The 7189-nt window shown below is 39.6% G+C and overlaps 1 pseudogene; it reads left to right on the forward strand.

The window, feature by feature from the left end:
* The first annotated feature begins 1839 nt into the window (after positions 1-1839).
* On the forward strand, positions 1840-3369 carry LOC100346026 (actin-related protein 3 pseudogene; annotated as a pseudogene).
* Positions 3370-7189: the final 3820 nt, after the last annotated feature.

Consider the following 7189-nt stretch of genomic DNA (forward strand, 5'->3'; position numbering starts at 1 on the left):
GTATGAAACTAAGGCAAGTAGATGAGAAGTCTTTCATATGTTTTTCTTTCCTTTTTTTTTTTTTTTTTTTTTTTTGCCAGGCAGACTTGGACAGTGAGAGAGAGAGAGTTATAGAAAGTGAGAGAGAGACAGAGAGAAAGGTCTTCCTTCCGTTGGGTCACTCCCCTAATGGCAGCTATGGCCAGCACTGCGCCTATCCGAAGCCAGGGGCCAGGTGCTTCCTCCCAGTCTCCCATGCGGGTGCACTTGGGCCATCCTCTACTGCCCTCCTGGGCCACAGCAGAGAGCTGGACTGGAAGAGGAGCAACCGGGTCAGAATCCACCACCCCAACCGGGACTAGAACCCCGGGGGTGCCGGAGCCACAGGCAGAGGATTAGCCAAGTGAGCCACAGCTCTGGCCAAGAAGTCTCTCATTCCTGATCTATTTCTGCCTTTCCTGATGTTGCTACCACACAGGCTTGATGAGCCATCTATGCAAATAGATTAGGAATTCAAGACGAGTGGTCATTTACTGTTGCAGCCCTCAAAGTTCTTTGTTTCAAGAACTCTGAAAGGCAAGACTTGCCCTTTTAGAGCTCTGGGCTAACTTCCACAGCCAAACTTTACGGAGATCTGCCTTTGGGTGCTAGAGAAGACCCACAATTTTCTGTGAACAGTCTCCTCATTTTCTCAATTCTGTCTTCTGCTTATTTTACTCTTTATGCCTACAAATACCCTAAAGCTAGTTTGAAAACAATGTTATCCTAGTTGTCTGTAAGTTTATTTTTTATTATCCACCACTAAACCAAAATTAGACTATCACGTACAAGACAGTCTTTGGTGTATTTCTTAACTGGATTTTTTTTATTACTTTGTTGGCTTTTAGTTTTTTATATGCTCTGGATAGTAATATTTGTCACATAAATTGTTGACAAGTTTGCAAATATTTTCTCCATTCTGTCAGTAGTCTCTTCATCCTTCCTTCCTTCCTTCCTTCCTTCCTTCCTTCCTTCCTTCCTTCCGTGTTTTCTCTCTCTCTCTCTCTCTCTCTCTCTCTCTCTCTCTTTCTGGAAGGCAGACACACAGAGACAGAAAAAGACAGAGACAGCCAGAGTGACATCTTTCATATACTGGTCACTCCCTAAATGCCCACTATAACCAGATTTGGGCCATGCCAAAGCCAGGAGCCAGGAACTCAGTCTGGGTCTTCCACATGGATGGCAGGGACACAAGTACTTGAGCCACCCCCCACTTTTCTGGAAGGAAAAAATATCACTCATCACTCTATAGTCAACCTCACCTGTCAGCGCCTAGTGCTGGGGCGATTGTTATTGACTCAATCCGTTGTTCCTCATATTCTCTTTCTAGTGTGTATTTCATTTTTTAAAAAGATATTTTTATCTAAGGCAGCGTGAGGGGGAGAAGTTGTAGGGTGGGGGCAGGAGTGAGGAGGAGGGAAGAGAGGGGGAGGAGGCCGCGGCGGGGCAGGGCCGGGACTGCCAGGCTGCCTGGGTTGCGGAAGTGGTAGCCTCTGACAGAGCCTGCTGCTTTCTTGCTACTACTTGGGCTTGCCAGCTTCCCCCGCGGACAGAGAGGGCGGCCTGGCTGTGGATGGTCAGATAGTTCCCATCTCCTGCCGCCAATCCCGGGCCCCAACCAGCACGGAGCTGACGGCGGCAGCAGCGGAAGCAGCAGGCGAGGAGGAAGATAGTGGGACGGCTGCTGGCCTGTGTGGTGGACTGTGGCACGGGGTGTACAAAACTAGGATATGCTGGAGATACAGAACCACAGTTATCATCCCTCCCTCTGTTGTTATTAAGGAATCAGCAGAAGTGGGTGATCAAGCTCAAAGGAGGGTGATGAAAGGTGTTGATGACCTAGATTTCTTCGTTGGTGATGAAGCAATAGAAAAACCTACACATGCAACAGAGTGGCCAATTGCCATGGTATAGTGGAAGACTGGGATTTGATGGAAAGGTTTATGGAACAAGTGATCTTTAAATGTTTAAGGGCAGAACCTGAAGACCATTATTTTCTTTTGACTGAACCTCCACTGAATACTCCAGAAAACAGGGAATATACTGCTGAAATAATGTTTGAGTCTTTCAGTGTTCCAGGCTTGTACATTGCTGTACAGGTTGGTCTTGCCTTAGCGGCATCCTAGACCTCAAGACAAGTAGGAGAACGGACATTGATTGGTACGGTAATAGACAGTGGAGATGGTGTCACTCATGTCATTCCTGTGGCCGAAGGGTATGTGATTGGCAGCTGTATTAAACACATGATGAGATATAACATACTTTATTCAGCAACTGCTGAGAGACCGAGAAGTAGGAATCCCTCCAGAACAATCCCTGGAAACTGCTAAGGCAGTAAAGGAGTGCTATAGTTATGTCTGCCCAGATTTAGTAAAGGAATTGAACAAGTATGACACAGATGGGTCAAAGTGGATGATTAAGCAGTATACTGGAATCAATGCTATCTCTAAGAAAGACTTTTCCATTGATATTGGTTATGAGAGATTCCTGGGACCTGAAATCTTTTTTCATCCAGAGTTTGCTAATCCAGACTGTACGCCGCCTATCTCAGAAGTTGTACATGAAGTAATTCAGAATTGTCCTATTGATGTTAGACGTCCTCTCTACAAGAATATTGTCCTCTCTGGAGGTTCAACCATGTTCAGGGACTTTGGACATCGTTTGCAAAGATATTTGAAAAGAACTGTATATGCCAGGCTGAAGTTGAGTGAAGAATTGAGTGGCGGTAGATTGAAGCCAAAACCTATGGATGTACACACCACATGCAACGATATGCAGTTTGGTTTGGAGGATCCACACCTGAGTTCTACCAAGTATTCCATACCAAAAAGGATTATGAAGAAATCGGACCTAGCATTTGTCGTCACAATCCAGTGTTTGGAGTCATGTCGTAAAATTGACTTCATAGTTCTTGGGGTTAGGGAGGTGGAGAAGAGATAATCTTTCTGATTACCTGTTTTGTCTGGATGACTCATTTTGAAGTCTTAAACAAGCTGACTTGAAATAGTTAAGACCAAACATGATTATACAGGAGTATTTTAATAAGTATATCAACATGCACATGTAGTAGAGAACCAAAATGATTAAGTGTTTTTCTTTAGATTGAATATTTGAATCTTATGTGTAACAAAAGAAGTGGGTTTTAGTTCTTTCTGTGCCCTGACAATTTGTATATTACTGAATTATCCAAGATTTGATGGGATTTATCGGTATGTAGATAGCTCTATAATGCTTGAATTGCACGCTTCTAAATGTACAGTGCAATAGCTTGTTTATATTTCATACTTTTTATACTTTGAGGAAAAAAGTCAAAGAAAAACTGTAGTATTTGAGGAAAAAGTGACCAAGTAAAGGATAAATTTGAAAAATAACCTCATGAGACTTGGTGTACACACTCATGGGATTCCAGTTACTACAGATTGCTCCCCTCTCCTTATCCCTTCTCTCCTTACCAGTGGTTTTCTTTGCAAGTGCTTTTGGAACTAAGAAGCTGTATCATTGATTAACTGATGCCTGCTAGTGCTTTCTGATACTTGTATTATGTTTCTTGCTTAAAAGAAAAGACAAGACTGTTGGAAAAAAAAAAAGATATTTTTATCTGAGTATCCATTAACAAAGGGACCAAAGAAATTCCAAATGTTTTCTCTAAAGACATGCATTATTAGAGTATCTTTCTTGGAAAATGATCTAAGTATATAATACATTATTCCCTTCACTGGATGAAAAGCCATCTACACTGCCCATCTATCAAACACATTAATTGGCATCTCAAGTAGCATATCTACATTTTGGGAAAAGAAAGTTGGTCTACACATCAGGGATTTAGCAGTGTAAATTTCTCTTTGTCTTTCCTCTGATGGGAGGTGTTATAATTCAGTGTTTATATTCAGAGACTGGTATTAGGGAGATTACAGTGCCTTTCCAAACTTCAATTTTAAGAGTGTTAACTGTGGGCCAGAGCTGTGGCACAGCAGGTAAAGCCAACGCCTGCAGTGCCAGCATCCCATATGGACACCAGTTTGAATCCTAGCTGCTCCACTTGCAATCCAGCTCTCCGCTATGGCTGGGAAAGCAGTAGAAGATGGCCCCAGTCCTTGGGCCCCTGCGCCTACGTGGGAGACCCAGAAGAAGCTCTTGGCTCCTGGCTTCGGATCAGCTCTGACTATTGTGGACAATTGGGGAGTGAACCTGCAGATGGAAGACCTCTCTCTCTCTCTCTCTCTTTCTCTCTCTTCCTCTCCTTCTCTCTCTGTGTAACTCTGATTTTCAAACAAATAAATCTTTTAAAAAAAGCAAATAATCAAGAAATTTGAAAAAAAAAGTAAGTGTAAAATAAAAAAAAAAAAACCACTTTAGGTAGCCATAATAAAATCAGATGTGTCTTCCTTCTGAATCCACTGTGTTCCATTTTATGCCTATCCAAAGAGCTCTTCACATTTTGTAAGCATTAGAATAAAATTTAAAATAAACTTCCCTACCAACACAGAAAGCCTCTCAATATACATAAAAAAGAAAGAAATCAGCTTTATTCTTAATTAAGGACTTAACAAAATTGTGATGTACATTACAGACAACCCACTAATGAGATTGAAAATACTGTGTAAGAAACTTCACGTTTTCTTGCTGAGCTGTGCTCACTAAGCTTTCAAAAAGATGACATGTTCACCAAAAAGTTTTCTCAAGGAAGTAGTCCAAGGAAGAAGAGGATGATGTGTCTAATTTCGGGAATGAGGAAGTCTTTCCAAATCTCATTAGAAAGGAAAATAGTATGCATTTTTTTCTCTTAGGTCAATTTACATACATATTTCTTTTTTGCTAATGTTTTCCTCAAGAGTTTAAGTAGTTGCAATAAGTATAATTTGCACTATATTTAAAATGAAATTTTGAAGTATTAAAGTTATAAAACTTTTAAATATTTCCATGGGGTCAGTGTTGTGGTGCAGTGGGGTGGGGTGAGCCACTGCCTGTGATGCTGACATCCCACATAAACCTAGTTCAAGTCCTGGTTGCTCTGCTTCCAATACAGCTCCCTGCTGATGTGTCTGGGAAAGCAGCAGAAGATGGCCTAAGCCTGGGACCCTGCCACCTATATGGGAGACTTGGATGGAGTTCCTGACTCCTTGCTACAGCCTGGCCCAGCCCTGGCCATTGAGGTCATTTTTGGAGAGTGACTCAGGATGGAAGATCTCTATCTCTCTCTTCTACCTCTCCTTCCCTATGTAGCTCTGCCTTTCAAAAAAAAAAAAAAATGAATAAATTTGCAAAGGAATCTAGAAGTCATGGCTAATTTATATTCACCATATATATTTTGTATCCTTGATGTGGAAGTATTTCCATTTTCCTTATATAACTCTTACTAACAAAATTATTGGTTTAGTACTTGAAAGTCATTTATTTATCATACAACCCAAAATTTAATTAGAATTCTGTATAGTTTTATGCTTTTATGTACTGAGCTATTTTAATTATTTGTTTACCAAAACATAAAGAAGTGACAAATTTTGAAATCAATGAATACTATTTTTTTAAATCACCTGCTAATTCCTAGTAAATTCATATTTGTATACATGAGCCTTGCTTATTGATGAAAGGTGGCAAGGTATGCATCATTTTTGTTCCTACAGTCCCATTTTTACTAATCTAAGCACAGAGAAATCTTCTTCTCAGAAAACAAGTAGATGGGAATGAAAGGGTTGCCTTATAGCAATGTTACCCAAGCCCTTGAAATTATTCAGATAATTACAATAAAAAATTGCAATCACAGAGTGATTTACCTTAAAAACTGATTTATAATCAGGTGTCCCTTGGCTGACAATTCAATTAGGTATTTCTCTTTTTTTCTAAGATTTATTTTATTTATTTGAAAGAATTACGGAAAGAAGTAGAGAGAGAGAGAGAGAGAGAGAGAAAGAGAGAGAGAGAGAAAGGTCCTCCATCTGCTGGTTCACTCCCCAAATGGCCACAATGGCTGAAGCTGAGTTTATCTGAATCCAGGAGCCAGAAGCTTCTTCCGGGTCTCCCACATGGGTTTAGGGTCCCAGTATTTGGGCCATCCTCCTCTTCTTTCCCAGCATTAGCAGGGAGCTGGATCAGAAGTGGAGCAGCTGGGACATAAAAAGGCACCTATATGGGATTCCAATGCTGCAGGCTGGAGCTTTAACCCATTATGCTACAGTACTGGCCTACAATTATATATTTCTTCAACTTCTTTTTAAAGAATAAATTAAAAAAAAACCTTTTAAGAAAACATTTCCAAAAATGCTATCCAGTCATTAGATCATGTACTTTTTAAAAGCTGGAAATTATTGTTTTGAATTGCCCTTTTTAAATATATATTCTGGAGATTTCAACCCTTAGACACACAGCATCAAAGTTCAAGAATGTTGCGAAGCATATGATTTATTTAAAAAAGAACGTTGTGGGAGGAGGATTCTTTGAAAGGAAGAATTGAGAGTGGAACAGAAAACCTATAAAAGGGTTATATGTGTAGGACACCTGAATACAGGTTTTCTTAAAATCGTCTGCCTGCCCACAAAGCTCTTCAACAAGGTTTTTCTGTAATTTCAGGGATAGCAGCCATATCATTAAAATTAGGAGCCTCTTGGAGCATGCCAGGTGTTAATATGGTCAATTGGTATTTGTGTTTCTGGCTACCTGGCATACATTAGATTGGAAAAATGAAAGTAAGAGGTGAGGTATGATTCTTTGCAAGGGACAAAGAAAAGATGGCTGTACTCCTGTTACTGCATTCCATATACAGCAATAAATGGCCTTTGTGTTCTGATAGTTCAGAGTGAAAGAGATACAGGGGTTGTAAAAAAGAACACAGATTCTTAAATGTCAAAAAGTTTGTAATCTAAAATATAGATATGTGCCAGCCTGCTTGGAATTTTATTTGAATGTCTGAGCATGTCTTCCATAATTACAATCTGGCAAACTACAAACAATACATCAAAATAAATTTAAACTTAATTGACATTAGAAGTATACTACCATATGTAATACATTACTACATAACTTAAGCACATAATTTTACATCAACAAGGAAACTAATTTGCCAGAAAATTTAATTAAATTTAAGTAATTAGTCAAAAAAGTAATTTCGTTGGTATGTAGTGCTTCTAGAAATATTGAATATTCTTGTTTTTTTTTTTTTAAGATTTTCTATTTA

This window comes from Oryctolagus cuniculus, chromosome 14 (assembly GCF_964237555.1).
Source record: "Oryctolagus cuniculus chromosome 14, mOryCun1.1, whole genome shotgun sequence".
NCBI classification, from domain to species: domain Eukaryota; kingdom Metazoa; phylum Chordata; class Mammalia; order Lagomorpha; family Leporidae; genus Oryctolagus; species Oryctolagus cuniculus.